Source organism: Symphalangus syndactylus, chromosome 17 (genome assembly GCF_028878055.3).
Source record: "Symphalangus syndactylus isolate Jambi chromosome 17, NHGRI_mSymSyn1-v2.1_pri, whole genome shotgun sequence".
Classification (NCBI taxonomy): Eukaryota; Metazoa; Chordata; class Mammalia; order Primates; family Hylobatidae; genus Symphalangus; species Symphalangus syndactylus.
Window position 1 is genome coordinate 14,703,485 of NC_072439.2, and position 19,567 is coordinate 14,723,051.

Sequence of the window (19,567 nt, forward strand, 5' to 3'; positions counted from 1 at the left end):
TGGTCGCGGCAGCCTTGGCTGGCGTGCGCCCCCTCCAATGAGAACGGAGCCGGTCAGCGGGCACGTGGGTGGGCGCCGGCGTGTCCCCGCCGGTCTGCCAATGAAGAAGCGAGGCCGGCGTTTGTCCCCGCCCAATCGCGGTGCGCGGTGGGCGGGCCGTGCCGTGTTGATGGGCCCGGCGGAGGGGAGGGGCGGAGCTGTCAGCTCCGGCCAATGGGCGCTCGGGCGTGGGTCCGGCAGCCAATGGCAGTCGGGGCGGAGCTGGCGCGCGGCCTTATAAGCCCCCCCCGCGAGCGCTCGCGGAGGGCTCGGTCGCCAGCAACCGAGCGGGGCCCGGCCCGAGCGGGGCCTGGGGGTGCGACGCCGAGGGCGGGGGAGCGCGCGCCGCTGCTCCCGGACCGGGCCGCGCACGCCGCCTCAGGTGAGCCCACGGGGAGGCCGCCCGGCCGTGTCCGAGCGCGGACCCCGGCGCCATGGCCGCCCCCGCGTCGCGGCTCGGGGCTGCGGGCGCGCCCGGGACTCGAGGCCCAGGCCTCGGGCGCGGCCTGCTCGGGCCGGGCCTCGCGCTTTGTCCGGGCCGGCGGGACGGTTGGGGGCGTGTTAACCGCCCGGGCCGGGGGCGCCCGCTGGTTTTCGGGCGGGGGCGGCGGGGCCGGACAATGGCGGGGCGCGCCCAGGGGCGGGAGCGGGGGCCCCTTCCCGGGCCGGGGGCGCGCGGGGGCTGGGCGCAGACGGCCCCGGCGCCCCTCACAAAAGATGACAGCGTGGGTGGCCCCGGCCGGGCCCTTTTATCACCCAGGACAACCCTCAGCCTATTATTATTATTATTTTTTAAAGAAAGCAAGAAAAAGGAAAAAGACCCCAGCCCCTGGGTAACCCCCGCCTGCGTTTCTGGCCTTTTGGGCGCCGGAGGGGCTAAGGGAAAGCCCCCCAGCTGGACACCCAGGGATGCCCCCTAAATGCCTGTCATTGCTCCTGCACTGCCCCCACCCCGGTCAACCTGCTGTGCCTTGATAGCTTCCAAACTTGCCCCCCCTGTACGTACCCGAAACCCCCACCCCGCCATAAGCATATGCAATCTGGATTTTAGAAAAAAATAATCTTGCTGTGCAACGGCAGCCTCCACGAGTCTCCCCGTCCCTCCCCCTTCCAGCCTGATCGCCATCTCGAACGAAGCCCCTGCTCTAGAGAAATGAATTGAGGAGTTGCTTCCGCCGATACCCCTTTTCTGTGTCCCCCGTGGACATCCCCGTGGGAGCTGAGGACGGACTCGCTCTGAAATCTGCTTGACCTGGGGTCTGCCAGGGCCCAGGTCTGCGCTCAGTGGTGGCCATGACAATCAGGCAGGACGGGGGTCTCTGTCCACCTGGGCACGGTGGAAGGTTTTAAGGGGCATGTTTTCTGCCCCTGGGGGCAGTGGAGGCGTGTACTGCTTTGGGGTGCATCCCATCTGTTTGCTTGGGGGAGGATGCTTTTGTTTTAATAATTTAGCAGCACCTTGTGAGGAAGTGTTTCCCGAGTTGTGAAACTAGTGAGAAGGTGGTTCAGCTCCGTGGAGCCTAGTGATCCTGTCATATGTGAAGAGCGTCTTTTTCCATGTGTTTCTGGCTGGGGCGTGTATTCAGCAAGTTCCTTTGGGTCCCACCGGGTGCCTGGACTGTCTTGGGATCTCTGGATACTGGACTGAATTCAAGGGATCGGTGCCCTGCCCCACCCCTCTGCCTCAGTGGCCATTTATCAGGATGTCCCCGGGCTGGAGAATGCTCCTAAAAACAGCACCAGTCCTAAAGCAGGCTCGTTAGACTACTCCTATGGGCTTTTTATCTCTGCCGTTATGGGAGCTAATGACTCCCCTAATTCTCCAATAATAGCTTCCTTATGAGCCACCAGGAGGGTTTGTCAACACACGGGGTCAGCCTTCTCCTGCAGCCCCTGCTGAAGCAGTGGGCATCCTCTCTCCGCTTTGCAGTTTATGTTTTGAAACCCTGAAGGTCGGAATGTAAAGCCGTGGTAGAGTCAACTTCTGTCTGAGCCGAGGATTTCTGGGACTTGCCAGCTTCGTCTCCGTGTGTCTGATTGGACACCTGGCAGGTCCGGGCGCTCCCCCGCCTTGAGCCGGCGACACCAGGACGGGTCAGACTGTCCTGGCCTAGAGGAGGTCACCGCTGGGGAGGAAAAGGGGGTGACAGAGATTCTGCCGCACAGATGGGTGTTTGTGTACAGGCTGTTTTGGTGGAAGCTGTGTACTGTGTCAGGAGCTGCGGGTGCCTGCGTGTGCACGTGTGTGTTTAGTTGCTGAGACTTGAAATATATATGTCTTAGTAACAATCGGTTTGCTCGCATTTTCTAAGCCTTTCCTCTTTGGGGAGGGGGCTGCTAACAAGATGTTAACTACTGGTGCTTAAAGCTGTAGCTGATCAGCCACCGCACAGCACCCCGCCTGACCTTTGTTGTACTTTCCTGTCTCGTGGAAGAGACCCTTCCTCAGCCTCCTGCCCTGTCTTCAGTCCCTGTCCCGTCCTGCAGGAGCCCTCTGGGGTGGCCAGGGGCCGTCCTTTGTGTCCTTCTCTCCCATCTGACCACTCTGCCTATACTTTAATTCCTAATTTCTCTGTCTCCTCTGCTGGTTTCCTGCCCGTGTTTGTCCTATGCCCCACCCACTCCCTGATGAGCCGGGGAGGAGCCTCAGCTCCGGGAAACCATCTGTCCTCGGTTCCATCTGACACCTGTGGGGACGTGCTTTGGGGTCATGCGTTCACCTGGTCTGGGCTGCTAGGTTTCGAGTGCCCAGTGCCATGCTGGGACAGGTTGGGAGGAGTCCCTGGCTCCTGTGAGTTTAGAGTGTAGTGGGGGAAAGGGGGAGCTGGCTGCCCAGGGCCTGGTCACAGCTGGAATGGTGGTGTGCAGTCCGCTGCCCTCGGGCCCAGCTCAGGGAGCAGGCAGGAGGAGGCAAGGCTGTTGAGGGCCTGAGGTGCATTTGTAGGTGGCTTTGTTCCCTGGATGGGGGAGTGGAATTGGGGGTTCAGAGCTGGGTGACCTTGAGCCAGTCACTTGCTCAGTAACAAAGCAGATCAGGGGGCACTAAATCTTTCCGAGCCCACTGGGCAGGAGGGGACGGAGAGCAGATGAACGGGATGGGGGCTCGGGGCGGGGGGAGCTCCGCAAGCCTGCACTGGTCACTGCCATGACACATCGGCCGTCCTCATCCACAGCCTCACCCTGGGCTCCTGGCTCAGCTCCAGGGACCTGCCGTGAGGCAGCTCGGTGGGGCCTTCAGATGCCACAGCCCTCCCCCTTCCTGCCCCAGGGGCCTCTGCTCCTGGCTTAGGATGCCGGACAGAAGAGCAGGGGCCCAGCCTGGGCTCCGTTCTCATCTGGTGGTCTTGGCGACATCTCTGGGTCTCTGCCCTCCGTCCCATGCCCCACACAGGCTTCAGAGTTGGAGAGACCTGGATTCAGATCCCTCCTCTGGGGCGGTCACTTCCCCTCTCTGGGCCTTGCTTTCTTCATCTGTAAAATGGATGTAATGCGAACACTTCCCTCCCAGGTGGCTGTGAGGATCAAAGCGGGTAAAAGGCACTGAAGCTTGCAGGGTGCCAGGAGCTCTGAGTTTGGAGCTGGTTTATTGCACGGCAGGGCCTTGCTGCCCCGTCAGGGTCTCCCCACTTCTGCCCTGTCCACGTTCTGGGCTGGGACATTCTGTGGCGGGGCTAGGGTGGGTGTGAACAACATCCCTGACCACCACCCACCAGATGCTAGTAGCACCCTGTCCCCTAAGCGGTAGCAACCAAAAATGTCCCCTGGGAAGCACTGTCGCCCCCCCAGTGAGAACCTTGGACTTGGCCTTCAGCCCTGCAGTAGCTCACGGTGTGCCGTGACTGTGATGGGCCTCAGCTCCCTTTCTCTCCTCCCCACTCACCCTTTAGCAGTGAGTGACTCCTATTTGCAAACTGTGTCCCGGCCACACTCCTCACCTGGTTGTTCAGGTTCTCCGTGAATGTCCTTCTGCCCTTCCAGGGTGGCAGCTTGCACCTGAGAGGAGAGGAGCCCCCACGGGGCCCCCGCACGCCCTGCACTGAGGGGCAGCCCTGCACCTGTGGGGTCTTCCTGGGCTGCTCTCTGGCCTCTGAGCTCTGGCAGGTCCTTGCCCAGGCTTGCCTGGCTGCCCCCAGGGGTGGCACTTCCACACCCTCCCAGTCACCATAGCCCTGACCTGTCGATTTGCCAGACAGTTTTCTTTAAGTCCATTTTAAAATGACTCACCTCTTTGATCTTGGCCTCTTCCTGAACAGTAATGTCCCAGAGTTGTGGGACGTTAATGTGCTAGTTGCACATACTTTTATTTATTTATTTTGAGACAGAATCTCACTCTGTCACCCAGGCTGGAGTACAGTGGCTAGATCTCAGCCCACTGCAACCTCTGCCTCCCGGGTTCAAGTGATTCTCCGGCCTCAGCCTCCCGAGTAGCTGGGATTACAGGTGCCCGCCACCATGTCCTGCTAACTTTTGTATTTTTAGTAGACACGGGGTTTCACCATGTTGGCCAGGCTGGTCTCAAACTCCTGACCTCAAGTGATCCGCCTGCCTCGGCCTCCCAAAGTGCCGGGATTACAGGCGTGAGCCACTATGCTCGGCCAAGTTGCACATACTTTTACTAATTCGCGTTCAAATGAGCTTAACCACTATATTAAAAAAAAAAGAAAATTTGTGTCTTCCCAAATACTGAGGCGGGAGTGGATTGACGAATTGATGTTTTTTGGTTTTTGGACAAATTAATTTTCAAGCTCACTCCCTGCATGACTTGGCCTGTTCTAGGATGCTGGGCTTGGTTAGATCTGGGTCTGTCATTCCTTCCTGCTCCCTGGAGGAGCTCGGAAAATGGCCTTCCCTGTGGGGGCGGGGAACATGGGAAGTCTCTACCTCCTGCTTAGTTTTGCTGTGAACCTAAAACTGCTCTCTGAAACAAAGTATATTAAAAAAATAAATAAATAACTGGCTGGGTGCGGTGGCTCACGCCTGTAATCCCAGCACTTTGGGAGGCTGAGGAGGGCGGATCACCTGAGGTCAGGAGTTCGAGACCAGCCTGGCCAACATGGTGAAACCTCGTCTTTACTAAAAATAAAAAAATTAGCTGGGCGTGGCGGTGCACACCTGTAGTCCCAGCTACTTGGGAGGCTGAGACAGGAGAATTTCGCCGAGATCCTGCCACTGTACTCCAGCCTGGGTGACAGGGCAAGACTCCGTCTCAAAAATATAAATAAGTGGCCGGGCGCGGTGGCTCACACCTATAATGCCAGCACTTTGGGAGCCGAGGCGGGCGGATCATGAGGTCAGGAGATCGAGACCATCCTGGCTAACACGGTGAAACCCCGTCTCTACTAAAAAGGCAAAAAATAATTATCCAGGCATGGTGGCGGCCAGCGCCTGTAGTCCCAGCTACTCGGGAGGCTGAGGCAGAAGAATGGCGTGAACCCGAGAGGCGGAGCTTGCAGTGAGCCGAGATTGCGCCACTGCACTCCAGCCTGGGCGACAGAGCGAGACTCCATCTCAAAATAAATAATAAAAAAAAAAAAAAACAAAAAAAAAACTGGCCAGTTGCGGTGGCTCACGCCTGTAATCCCAGCACTTTGAGAGGCCGAGGCGGGAGGATCACCTGAGGTCAGGAGTTTGAGACCAGCCTGGCCAACGTGGTGAAATCCCATCTCTACAAAAATATAAAAATCAGCTGGGCATGGTGGTGGGCGCCTGTAGTCCCAGCTACTTGGGATGTGGGGGCACGAGAATCTCTGGAACCTGGGAGGCAGAGGCTGCAGTGAGCCGAGATCACACCACTGCACTCCAGTCTGGGAGACACAGCGAGACTCTGTCTCCAAAAAAAAAAAAAGGTAGTCAAAGGAGTAAAAACCAAAACAAACAAAGATTTTCCCCTGCTCAGAACCTTCCGGTGACTTCCTATTGCCCTTGGGAAAAATTCCGGGCCCTTTCGCGTGGCCCGTTTGCTCTGTCATCTGTGGCCTTGTCCTTCCTTCCTTTCCTCCCTTTCTCCCTCCTGTGCCTGCTCTTTTCCTGGCACAGCCGCCTTCCCTGGCCCACCCTTCCCTGCCGCAGGACCTGTGCACTTGCTGTGCCCGCTGCCTGGGTCTCTTTCCACCCAGCGGGCTCCTTGTCACTCCAGTCACTTCCCTTCCCTGCTTCTCCTCCTTTGCATGTCACACGATCGGAGCTGGGTATTAGTCTGTTTGTGTATCTGTTTGTCTCATCTACTAGGGCAGGGGCTTTTTCTGGAAGGGCCGGAGAGTAAATATTTTCGGCTTTGTAAGCCAGAGGTCATCTCTGTCCAGACCACTCTGCTTTGCCGTTGTAGCAAGAAAGCTCCCGTGGGCGAGTGTGCCTGTGTTTCAGTAAAACTTTATTTATGGACACAAACGTGAATTCCGTGCAATTTTTACATTATAAGACATTTTTCTTCTTTTGCTTTTTTTTTTTTCTCCAACAACTAAAAGATGTCAAAACCGTTCTTAGACTGCAGGCTGTACAAAAACAGGTGGCGGGCAGGATTGAACCTGTGAGTTGTAGTTTGCAAATACCTCGCTAGGGTGTGAGGGCCACACTACGGAAAGCTATGGAAACCACGTCAGCCTCGGGACCCCCTAGGATGTAGGGCAGCTCCTTAGACATGGTGGGTGTTGAGTGGACATTCCTTGTTGAGTGAATGAATTTTGTTTTTTTTTTTTTTGAGACAGAGTTTTGCTCTGTGGCCCAGGCGGAGCGCAGTGGGCTGATCTTGGCTCACTGCAACCTCCACCTCCCGGGTTCAAGCGATTCTCCTGCCTCAGCCTCTCGAGTAGCTGGGATTACAGGTGCATGCCACCACGCCCGACTAATTTTTGTATTTTTAGTAGAGATGGGATTGCGCCATGTTGGCCAGGCTGGTCTCCAACTCCTGACCTCAGGGCATCCGCCCGTCTCGGCCTCCCAAAGTGCTGGGATTACAGGCGTGACCCACCGTTCCCAGCCTGAGTGTGAATTTGTATCTTCCCAACTCCAAAGCATTTAGAGTCATATTCTAGCCTTAAAAAAAAAAAAAAAAGTGGGTCATGGCCGGGTGCGGTGGCTCACGCCTGTAATCCCAGCACTTTGAGAGGCCGAGGCGGGTGGATCACCTGAGGTCAGGAATTCGAGACCGTCCTGACCAATATGGAGAAACCCTGTCTCTACTAAAAATACAGAATTAGTCGGGCGTGGTGGTGCATGCCTGTAATCCCAACTTGGGAGGCTGAGGCAGGAGAATCGCTTGAACCCGGGACGCAGGGGTTGCAGTGAGCTGAGATCGCGTCACTGCACTCCAGCCTGGGCAACAAGAGGGAAACTCAGTCTCAAAAAAAAAAAAAAAGGGTCATGGGTCATTTCAAGGATCCTTAAAACTGCAGGAATGTAAGAAAATGTGATGCTGACATCCACCCAGACAGCCTCACTATAAAGGAGGGAAAAAACAGCTACAAACAGTGTAGGTGGGGGGAACGCTTCACTGTTTGAGACGCCAGACTCTCTTGCTCTGGGGTTCACGCGGCCGCCTTTCTGTTACAGCTCACCAAGCGTCAGAAGCACGTCGAGCCGTGTACTCGGCCCAAGGAGTTCAGTGTGACCTGGCAGGAACTGAGGGTTTGTTTAAAAGGAAGACAGCATTGCACAATTCCACAAGGCTTTTGTTTTGTAAGCATCCGAACTCTCCTCGTTACCAATGCTAGCGCCCCCGATGGGAGGGGCAGGGGAGTCGCAGATGGTGGTTTCTGCTGTCCCTGAGCACAGAAAGACTCATGAGCAAGGTAGCTTATCCGGTGCAGAGCTCAGCTTTGTAGAGTGAGTGGACAAGTGCCCGTCGGTGGCCATCATGCGGTCAGTGGCCGAATGGGGGACTGTGCCCGGCCACACTTCCTTTGTCTCACTCTTCTCCTGGCTGACAGGCATTTTCTGAGCCAAGTAGGTCTTTGGCATCTTAGATTTGGGCCTGTCCCAGGAACGTTCTGACTTGTCAAGAAATCGTACCGTTAATTTACGGTCATGCTTTCTTTCCTTGATTGAAATAAACAATCTGGAGAGGCTTGCTCAGAATTTCTTGGCTTTCAAAAGTTGCCTGTCTTTTTTTCTTTTTCTTTTTTTTTTGTTTTTTTTTTGTTTTTTGCTTGCCCTCTCTCTCTCCCTGCTTCTGTGGCTCTCCCTCCCTTCTCTCTTTCTTTTCTTTCTTTATCCACCTCAGTGATCTCAGCGAACATGAGGGGATGGATGACAAGTTTGCGTCCAGCCATCTCCACCCCGTTGGCGGGCTGTGCCTCTTTGGCGGTGGCCGAGCGCAAAGTTGCTCTGTGGCTCTGGACTGGGATCGTGTTTGTTCAGTGGACAAAGGCTGAGAATCCCGAGGCCGACTGCCAATGGCTGCTGCACCCCGAGATCCCGAGGGCTCTCAGGTGCACAGCGACAGTCACTCACGCAGACCTGGCCCCGTTTGCTGGTAGATGCGACCACCGTTGCGTTTTTCAGGCAAGCCTGGGTGACTCGCTGTGAAAACGTCAGCTGAGGGCACGGTGGCAGGATTTCCCCCTGCACAGACCTCCCTTCAGCATTCATAGCTGGACCCAAGTGCTGGCACCTTCCAGGCCGCCGGCGGTGGCGGTGGGCCTGTTTTCGTTTTTGCGGCTGCCCTAGTCTCCAGGGAGAGAACGTGGAGACAGATGATTTGTGTGAGATTAGCCGGCCGTGGATTCAGAATCGCTCTTTGTGTGATGGGTCCCAGGGGTCCCTTTTGATCACAGAGCCAGCCTGAAACTACCCACGGTGCTGGGGGCCCCTTGGTCACGGCGGGATGGAAATGGGCTGGGCCCTCAGCCGGGACTCAGGACTGCAGCATGTCTGGGCAGCAGCCTGGAAGCTGGCCAGCCCAGGCGCCCCTGGGGACAGCCCTTGACACTCTGGCTCATGCCCTGAGTGAGGGGGCGCCACCCTGGGCTCCCTGGGATGCGAGCAGGACCCAAGCCAGGCTGTTGGACCAGGACAGCCGCATCATGTTGCTGTCGTCCCCTTCCTGCAGCATCTCCATACTCTCCTAAAATCCCATCTGTCAGACAATGTTGGCTGTAGGCAGAGCGGGCCTCCTGTCCTGCAGTCGGGCCGCGTGGATCTGATTATCTTGCTCAGGAGAGAGAGAGGATTGCTGTCCCTAGCATGCACTTGAGTCATCCCCTGGAATTTCAACTCCTATTCCCTGCTCTATTCCAACTGCTTCCCCCAGGAACGGGGGGGACCAGGCAGAGGAAGTCGCTCTCCTGATACCCCTAGAACATAAGGCATCTTGGCCGGGCATGGTGGCTCACGCCTGTCACCCCAGCACTTTGGGAGGCTGAGGAGGCTGGATCACCTGGGGTCAGGAGTTCAAGACCAGCCTGGCCAACGTGGTGAAACCCCGTCTCTACTAAAAATACACAACTTAGCCGGGCGTGGTGGTACGTGCCTGTAATCCCAGCTACTCGGGAGGCTGAGGGAGGAGAATCACTTGAACCTGGGAGGTGGAGGTTGCAGTGAGCCAAGATCGTTCCACTGCACTCCAGCCTGCACAATGGAGTGAGACTCTGTCTCAAAAAAAAAAAAAAAAGAACATAAGGTATCTCATGTTACTGTCTGTCTGGGCTGGAATCGGTGGAAGCCACAGAATTTTCTTGGCCCCTCCAGCCACAGGTGTCCTGCGTACCCCAAAGGCAGAGCAGAGCCTACTTCTCAGCCAGAGCCCAAAGGGCAGCTGCATTCACCAAAACAGCTCCTGTGCACTTCTGTGCCTGTCGCTGGCCCAGGGGTGGGAGGAGGGTTGGGCTGCAGCGAGCGGGTGTGGTCAGGCCCAGGCTGGTGCGTGGTCACTGGGAGCTCGGGCGGCATGGCTGTCACTACAGCCACACCCTGGGTCCCTCTGAGTGGGTTTGCATTGTCCAGCTCCGTGTGAGTTGTCAAGTTCATGCGTGCCTGGTCAGGGGCGCAGGGTGGCCAGATGACCAGTGTCTCCTGCCCGCAGGGCCTCTTGGTGGAAGGAGATGGAGAAGAACTGCCAAGAGGGATAGAAACCACGCCTGGAGGCCGGATGGCTGTAACCCAGCACTGTGGGAGGCTGAGGTGGGAGGATCGGTGGAGGCCAGGAGTTCAAGACCAGCAAGGGCAATGTGGCAAGACCCCATCTCAACAAAAATTAGAAAAAATCTGCCAGATGTGGTGGCTGTGTCTGTAGTCCCAGCTACTCAGAAGGCCTGGGTGGGAGGATTGCTTGAGCCCAGGAGTTTGAGCCTACAGTGAGCCATGATTACACCACTGCACTCCAGCCTGGGCAACAGAGCAAGACTGTGTCTCAAAAAAAACCCAAAAAACCAAGCCCGGGGAAGCACAGGGCAGTGCAATGCGCCGGGAGGCTTCCCATAGGAACTGCTGTTTGCGCAGAGCCTTGTCCATTGTGGGAACTGTCACAGATGACTGTGAGCTTGGGAGCAGAGGAAGTAGCGAGAGGGACTTAGGGATGTGGCCTGGGAGACCTGAGAGGGGGTGGGGTCAGGGTGAAGCCCACCTGGCACGCTGGAGGCAGCTGGGCACCCAGGCTCTGGGGTGTCTCTGGAGGCGTCACCCGAACCAGTGTGATCATGGGGACATGAGGCAGCAGGCAGCCCCATCCTCGAGGAGCTCAGAGTCTAGTTGGCAAGTCTAGAAGCCATTCCTGTCACCAGGGAGGGCCACCTCACAGTTGCCCAACCATTGGCATCAGTGTGCTGGCCAGGTTCTGAATTTTCTAGGACAGCCTCCCTTAGAAATGATCCTGCCATTTTAAAAAATATATATTTTTATGGAGCTATCATTCACATACTATAAAATTCATCTTCTTAAAGTATACAATTCAGGCTGGGCACAGCGGCTCACGCCTGCAATCCTAGCACTTTGGGAGGCTGAGGTGGGCAGATCACTTGAGGTCAGGAGTTTGAGACCAGCCTGGGTAAAATGGTGAAACCCCGTCTCTACTAAAAATACAAAAGAATTACCCAGGCGTAGTGGTGCATGCCTGTAGTCCCAGCTACTTGGGAGGCAGTGGCATGATCTCAGGTCACTGCAGCCTCCGCCTCCTGGGTTCAAGCGATTCTCATGCCCCAGCCTGGGTGACAGAGCAAGACCTTGTCTCAAAAAAAAAAAGAAAAAAAAAGATACTATTTAGTGGTTTTTAGTACATTCACACAGTTGTGCAACCATCACCACTATCAAATGTTAGAACATTTCTATTATTACACAAAGGCACTCTGCCTCCACCCGCGGTCACTGTCCATCCCCTCCCCCATCTGCTGGTACCCACACATCTCTTTCCTGTCTCTGGATCGGCCTGTCCTGAACATTTCATAGAAATGGAGTCACATACTGTGTGGCCTGTTGTGTCTGGCTTCTCTCAGTGGGCGTGATATTCTCAAGGTGTAGCCACGCATGGCGTGTGTCAGAGCCTTGTCCCTTTTCTTTCTTTTTTTTTTGAGATGGAGTCTCACTCTGCCACCCAGGCTGGAGTGCAGTGGCATGATCTCAGCTCACCTCAACCTCCGCCTCCTGGGTTCAAGTGATTCTCCTGCCTCAGCCTCCTGAGTAGCTGGGATTACAGGCATCTGCCACCACACCTGGCTAATTTTTGTATTTTTAGTAGAGATGGGGTTTCACCATGTTGACCAGGCTGGTCTCGAACTCCTGGCCTCAAGTAATCTGCCTGCCTCGGCCTCCCAAAGTGCTGGGATGACAGGCATGAGCCACCGCACCTGGCCCGCTTTGTCCGTTTACATGGCTGCATCCTATTCCCCTGTGCGGGCGGGTCCTGTTTTGTTTTCCATTCATCTCAGTGGGCATTTAAGTTGTTCTCATTTTTTCAGCCCCATCCTCTCCTCAGTCCGTGGCAGAGCTCAGGGATTCCTGTGCTGCACCATGCAGAATACAGGCCGAGCTGGCCCCGGGGCAGAGACAGCATGGAAACCATTTGTGGGGCTGTCTTAGGGGCTGGGGTGGGGCGGGGTCTGCTTGGCGGAGGCTGGGCTGAGGCTAGGCTTCGAGGCGCAGTGGCCCGGCGGGCCTGCAGGGGTGCACAGGTGCCCTGTGAGGCCACAGGGTCTGGGCTCCAGGTCATTAGTGGCGAGTCCGGGCCACGGGCCTCTTCTCTCAGCCTGAGCTGGCGCGTCTCAGCCAGTGGGGCCCTGGCGGGGACCTCTCTGTGCAGCCACAGGGCCCCTGTGTCTCCGCCCCATGGGGCAGCGTGGCCCCAGCTGACCACAGCTCTGACTTGCCCTTTGCTCTGTCCTGTAAGGTCACCCCTGGTGAGCAGGACCCCTGAGTCCACCACACCAGGGCCCGATGGCTGTCCTATCCTTCCCCGTCCTGTTGTTGGTGTCGCCCTGCTGTCTGGTTGGCTGTGCCGGCCTCCCTGAGGGGCTTGTGAGAAGATGCCAGGGCCTTTCTTCCCCAGAGCTGCTCCCTCGAATCCAGCCTCAGGTTGGAGAGCGCGCTGCTCCCTGGGTCACTTCCCTTTCCTGGTCCGGGGCCTGGTCCCAGCCCTGACAGGGTTGTGAGCCTTAGGAGGTGGCCACCAGGTTCTAAGTGTGCCCCTGGGGCCCAGCAGCCTCCACCTGGACATCCCCCCAGGAGGTTAAAGGGGTGAGTGGGAGCCCCCCTACCGTGCTGGGCCCCTTGGGAGTGCAGGTGGGTTCTCCAGGGGAGCAGGTGACACTGCCAGGCACCGGCAGCGCCGAACAGTCAGCCCAGTGCCAAGCCCCACCTCTTCCCAGCTGCTCTGCAGTGCTCTCCCTGTGGGGACAGTGGCGTGCCTGGGGACTGTCACCTGCCCTCCCCTGACAGAGGATGTGGGTGACCTGGGGTGCCCCATCAGTACCCCAGGGGCTGCCGATGAAGATGGGAAGACCCCATGGCAGGGGGCGGTCATGTAACTAAACACTACCAAGTGTCATGTGGTGAAGGTGGACCCCTGCCTCACACCGTGGCCAGAAGCCAACCCCACATGTAGCAGAGACGAGAACATGTTACTAAAACGATTACAAAACCTCTAGAAGAGCCGGGTGCGGTGGCTCATGCCTGTCATCCCAGCACTTTGGGAGGCTGAGGTGGGCAGATCACCTGAGGTCAGGAGTTTGAGACCAGCCTGGCCAACATGGCAAAACCCCGTCTCTACTAAAAAATACAAAAAATAGCCTGGTGTGTTGGTGCAGGCCTGTAATCCCAGCTGCTTGGAGGCTGAGGCAGAAGAATCGCTTGAACCTGGGAGATGGAGGCTGCACTGAACCAAGATTGCACCACTGTACTCCAGCCTGGGCAGCACAGTGAGATTCTGTCTCAAAAAAAAAAAAAAAAAAAAAAAAAGCCAGACGCAGTGGCACATGCCTGTAATCCCAGCTACCCAGGAGGCTGAGGTATAAGAATCTCTTGAACCTGAGAGGCAGAGTTTGCAGTGAGCCAAGATTGCACCACTGTGCTCCAGCCTGGGTGACAAGAGTAAGACTTCGTCTCAAAAAAAAAAAAAAAAAAAGCCTTTGGAAGAAAACGTGGATGTAAATGTAAAATGTTGTATTTCTTTTTTTTAAAAAAATTTAAAGTTATTTTTATTTTTATGTTTTTTAATGGCTTGTCTGTATAACCAAAAGTGATGTTCTCTCTCTCTCTCTCTTTCTTTCTTTCTTTTTTTGTGGCGGAGTCTCACTGTGCCAACCAGGCTGGAGGGCAGTGACGAGATCTCAGCTCACTGCAACCTCCACCTCCCAGGTTCAAGCGATTCTCCTGTCTCAGCCTCCTGAGTAGCTGGGACTACAGGCACGTGCCACCATACCCAGCTAATTTTTGTATTTTTAGTGGAGACAAGAGTTTCACCGTGTTGGCCAGGCTGGTCTCAAACTCCTGACCTCGTGATCTGCCTGCCTTGGCCTCCAAAAGTGCTGGGATGACAGGTGTGAGCCACTGCACCTGGCCTAAAAGTGATGTATTTTTTAAGGCAGCGCTGTCCAGTGAGGATGCAGAGCAAGCCCGTGTGTCTGAATTTTCTGGTAGCTGAGTTAAAAGGTGAAGAGAAATGGGGGAAATTAATTATAATAGTGTATTGAACCCAGTATACCCTCAGTTTTATCATTTCAACATGTAATCATCTTCAAAACTGTTGGTGAGATGTTTCACACTGCTTTTTTTTTTTTTTTGGTGCTGTCTTTGACATTCATTGTGTATTTTCCCTGAGAGCTGGCCCTACATGGTTGATCATTTGGGGAGGGCCCTGGCCCCGGATGCACTGAGCGTGATGCCAGCCTGGTGCTATAGATGGGGGCCTGGTGCTTAGTGGACCAGGGCCCACGCTCCTTCCTCCCACCCTCCCAATCCTGCCCCTGCCTATCCCAGGCAGGACTTATGGCTCTGATGGTTTCTGGCTGGAGAGATGAGACACACCTGACATTCACCAGCAATGGCAGGAGATGCTGTGACAGGTGCGGCTGAAGGAGAGCTAGGCTGTCTGGCGGGGGTCCTGGCCTATCTTCCCTGTGGGCCCTCGCCCACAGCCTCTCGCCTTTGCCAGGGAGCACTGAACTGTGGACTGATCCTGGGGGCCAAGGGGTCCTGGCGGCCCAGCCCTGGCAGCGCCTCTGGCATCGCAGCTGGTGGGGAGGTGCAGGGCTGGCGGGGCTTAGGAGGTGCTTGGTGCTGAGGAGATGTTTCCGGGAAGAGAACGGCAGGAAGTTGGAATGCTTCTTTGGCTGTAGGAAAGCCCAGAAGAGAGACTTGTGGATCAACACAGCCCAGGAATAACATCCTATAGCCACAGGCAGCTTCAAAGGGCTTGAGCTATCAGGGCAGGATTGCAGGAGGATTTGCAGCAGGGAGGATGGACACCCGGAGACCTGCTACCCACGCACCTGGCCTGCTGGGCTCACATCCACCTCTCTCGGGTCTGTGTCTTTATTTCCAAAGTGGGGGTGGCTCTACAGGTCCCGCTTCAAGGCTGGGTGAGGTTAACTGAGTTACCACGCGAAAAGCCCTTGGTGAAGTAGTTCTCACCCCAGGGGCAATTCTGTCTCTTAAAGGACACCTGGCCACAGCTGGGGACATTTGTGATGGTCAGGATTTAGGAGTGCTCCTGGCGTGGGGTGGGTGGAGGGCAAGGACACTGCTCAGCACCCTGCAGTGCCCCGGGCGGCCTCATCTCAGGGAAGGCTCCAGGCCAGCGTCCACTGAGCGGAGGCTGAGGCCCCAATCCAGAGTGGTGCTGGCTGGGTTGGGCCCCGGGAAGTCACAGTAATGATTCTTCTCTGGGCTTGTTTCTGTTCTTGACTGTGAATAGAGGTGCTGCACTAGAAGTTTCTAAAATCTTTTTCCATTCCAAGATAGCTTAGGGTTTATGCTGCTCTTCGTGTTTGTGCTGGAAAGGAAGTTAAGGAGCCGTGGAAGCTATCATAAAGCAACGTGAAAATAATAGTTTTTGCGGCGTCTTTATTATAGTGGGGCAGCCAGGTGGATTGGCCGGGGTTTTATGGGCCAGGAAGTAGGCGTGGGGGTTTCTGGGGGAAGCTGGACCCGAGGCAGTGTTGACCCCAAGACCAGGGCTCCGCGTCTCTCCTGTTCCGGCCTGTTCCGTACGCCTCGTCAGGTTTTCTGCTCCAGTGAACTTGGAGTCTGTTGGGGAGTGACAGATCCAGAGAACATGTCCCTCTGCTGCATGGTGCCGCTGGGGCCCTCGGGAGGGCTTGGGGTGTGACGGTGGGTCTTGCAAACATGCTCCTCTTGGTGAGAAGGATCTGGTTACATTTTGTGCCCTTGGGCTGTCCCCTGGCTCGGACAGAGGTGTCCCTGCTGTAACCCCCACTTCGCAGGGTACCAGATGCCACTGCCCAGGAGTTACTAATGTACCTGGGGGTCTGGCACCTGCTCCGTGAAACCTGAGGTCTCCCTGTACTAATTAATTTGGCCTTTAGCCAAAGGGAGGGCTGCAGCCTTCGGGATCTGCCGGGTCACAGTGGCTGTTACCTGAACAAGTTTCCTAAAGGGATATTCATTAGAAAAATAATTTATTTTATGGTATAAAAATCAGCAATGACAGGCTGGGTGCGGTGGCTCCCTCCTGTAATCCTGGCACTTTGGGAGGCCAAGGCGGGCAGATCACCTGAGGTCAGGAGTTCGAGACCAGCCTGGCCAACATGGTGAAACCCCTTCTCTACTAAAAATCCAAAAATTAGCCCGGCGTGGTGGTGCGCGCCTGTAGTCCTAGCTACTCGGGAGGCTGAGGTAGGAGAATCTCGTGAGCCTGTGAAGTGGAGGTTGCAGTGAGCCGAGATCGTGCCACCGCACTCCAGCCTGGGCAACAGAGTGAGACTCCGTCTCTTAAAAAAAAAAAAAAATCAGCAATGACAGTGAAGTGGAAACAAAACAATACAAGCTGCCGGTCATCTCCAGTGAGCTTCCGAGGTCTCTGCTCCATCCATGTGGATATTTGGGAGGGGCCCTCTGTGGGCTCCAGGGGGCTGATTTAGAGGTGGTAGAATGTTCTAGCTCTGTGAGGCTGGGACTCCCAGGTGGAGACCTGTGATGCTGCCGGGTGACAGACAGGCAGAGGATCCTGCTGTGCAGGCTGGGCCTGCCATGGGAGGCTTGGAGCCGAGGGTGGTGAGGATGGAATTAAGGGACCTGGCCCCGTGCGCTGTGCCAGGTGAGAGGCGGGTGTGAGCATGGCAGGAGGCTTTGGGGGCCGAATGTGCAGTGGAAGCCTGGATGGTGAGCGGATGAGCTGGTGCTGGAACCCAGACCCGCCTTCACTGCCCCCAGCGTTGGGCCAGGACCGCTCATCCTGTGGGCGGATGGTTTTGCTCTGAGCCTCAGCACCGGCTCCGGGAGCACAGCCTGGGAGCGCGGATTGGGACTGTCTGTCTCTGGCCAAGGCTGTGTGCGTCTTAGGAAGCCTCCCCAGCACCCAGCCCCCCACCTCTGTGTGTTCTGCACCGGCCGTCTCCGGGTTTTTCCCTCGCTGTCTGGGCCTGAAACAGCCCAGAAGAGAAATCGGATCTCTTTTCAGCCTGAGCTTCTCTTTTAGCCTGAGCTGAAAGAGATCATCTTGGGAAGGAGCTCCCTAGCCCGGCTTGGATTGGTCCCCTCTCTGGTGCCGCGGGGGAGTAGTGATGGATTCAGGACTTGGTCCTGGTCTGACCTGCAGTGGGGGCTGTGATGGGGTCCTGATGTCCCCTGTGTGCCATGGCGCTTGCCAGGGGCCAGCATGTCTGAGGCCTCCCAGAGGCTTCACGGGCCACATTCGGGGCAGTGCTTGGTTTGGAGTCTAGAGCCAGAGCCTGGCGTGGGACCCGAGATCATGAACTCTGTCAGTGCCACTGACTTGGGGCGGTGTCTCCGTGTGCCTCCCTGTGGGGCGATGGTGAGAGTAAACGGGTGATGGTCACTGAGCGCTGGCCATGGGGGCTCTTGGTTCTGGCTGCCAAGTAGAAGCTTCAGGGGTGCTTTTCATGGTCAGCTGACTCTGCCGTCCCTGATAGCAGAGGACAGCGAAGGCACCTGCCCCCTGCCTCGGCAGGTCGGCGGGCACAGAGAAGGGCTTGGGAGGCTGTGTCCTCCAACGTCTCCATGTTTACTGTGCCAGGCCAGGTGCTGAGGAGCCAGCGAGGAAGACATGAGGACTGGGGAGAGCCTCGATTAGGGCCCTCGAGGGGCGGCACTGCCTTAGCCGGGGGAACAGGGAGGGCCTCTGCCAGCAGGCAACGTTCAGACAGAGGCCTCTGAGCGACTCATACCTGCCCACCTTTGCAGGATTTGGGACAAAAGTGCTCCAAAGGAAGTGCAGGCAGCACATGCGGAGGCCCCGAGGCGGAACGAGGCGCAGCTCATTGAGCTGGCAGGAGCAGAGAGGGCCCCAGGGCCACAGAGCCTGAGCAGCAGTGCCTGCTGCCTAGTCAGCCGTGAGGGGCAAAGGCTGGAGGCACTGGTGGCAGAGATTTATGCCTTTTTTTTTTTTTTTTTTTTTTTTTTTTTGTGAGACGGAGTCTTGCTCTGTCGCCTAGACTGGAGCACAGTGGCACGATCTCTCGGCTCACTGCAACCTCTGCCTACTGGGTTCAAGCGATTTTCCTGCCTCAGCCTCCTGAGTAGCTGGGATTACAGGTGCCCGCCACCACGCCTGGCTAATTTTTATATTTTTAGTAGAGATGGGGTTTCGCCATGTTGCCCAGTCTGGTCTCAAACTCGTGACCTCAGGTGATGTGCTCTCCTCAGCCTTGTAAGAGTTAAAGAAAGAGGAAAGAAACACAAAATGTGGCTGGCAGTTAAAGACAAGTTTTCTTTAGTTAAAACCTGAGAGGCACTCCTGGCCGATTGCAGTCAGGAGTGCTTTCTCTTATAGACTAAGAGTATATATTGGTTTTAGGGTGAAGGGGCTTATCACAAGCTTGGAATGTTTCTGTGTGTGGAGAAGTTTATGGCAGGGCTGGAATCTGTCTGGGAGGAGGGGAGGTTATCCTGGCCGGAGGGGGGCTGTCTCGGGGCTGGCCTGTCTCTGGTTGGGGAGGAGTTTACGATGTTTCTGGCTGGAGATGTTATTTGTGGTTTATGGTCATGCTGATCTTAGCTGTTAGGCTGATACCCTTTGGATTTAGCGGTCTTTTATTAAGGTGAACTTGTAGAATGAGGGGCTTGTCCAGGATGGCGATGCTTCTGCTGTCAGGCCTCCCAAAGTGCTGGGATGATGGGTGTGAGCCACCGCGCCTAGCCAGTGTATGTGTTTTAAAGACCTCTCTGGTGGCTGTCAGGAGTGAAAGCAAGGGACCTGTTGGGAAACTCCAGGCGTCGCCCGGGTGATTCATGACAGTGGTTCAGGAGAAGGGGGTCTGGGCTGGGGCCGCGGCCTGGACTGGGGGTGGCTTTTGGAGGTAGACGGGATAGGCCTGGCTAGTGGGTTGAATGTGGAGCAAGGAGATCACTGCACTCCCAGGGCGCAGCAGCTGGTTTCACGCCCCTGGCTTGGACACGTCCTCCACAGCGATGTGGTCTTGGGCCTGAGAACGTGGGAATAACAAACTCACTTTCTCCCAGGCTGTCAGAGCAGTCACAGATCCCTTCCAGCACACACGAGCAAAGCGGTGCAGGGGCAGGAGCTGGAGTCCTCCGTTCAGTTCACTCCTACCTTGGGGCTGCATCGGGTAGGACAGGCTGCGGGCTCCTCCCCACACACCTACCCCCAATGGCCCATGCCAGTCACAAGCCCCAGGCTGTGCCCTGAGCTTCTGCCGGACCGGCTGGAAACCAGCCTTATCATGAACCCTTCTTTTTTTTTTCTTTTTTGAGACGGAGTCTCGCTCTGTCGCTCAGGCTGGAGTGCAGTGGCGCCATCTCGGCTCACTGCAAGCTCCACTTCCCGGGTTCACGCGATTCTCCTGCCTCAGCCTCCCGAGTAGCTGGAACTACAGGCGCCTGCCACCACACCCGGCTGATTTTTTGTATTTTTAGTAGAGACGGGGTTTCACCGTGTTAGCCAGGA

At 56.2% G+C, this 19,567-nt stretch overlaps 1 protein-coding gene across 8 annotated transcripts in view; it reads left to right on the plus strand.

Moving 5' to 3' along the window:
• Positions 1–303: 303 nt before the first annotated feature.
• Positions 304–19,567, plus strand: part of KDM4B (lysine demethylase 4B) — a 184,620-nt gene continuing 165,356 nt past the window's right edge. For 6 of the 8 annotated variants that reach the window (XM_055251365.2, XM_063620695.1, XM_063620696.1 and 3 more), the window contains exon 1: positions 305–421. The gene's annotated coding sequence lies outside the window, so the exon portion shown is untranslated. Of the gene's footprint in view, positions 422–19,567 lie in introns of all 8 variants that reach the window. The other 2 variants (XM_055251366.2, XM_055251324.2) reach the window with 1 other exon arrangement.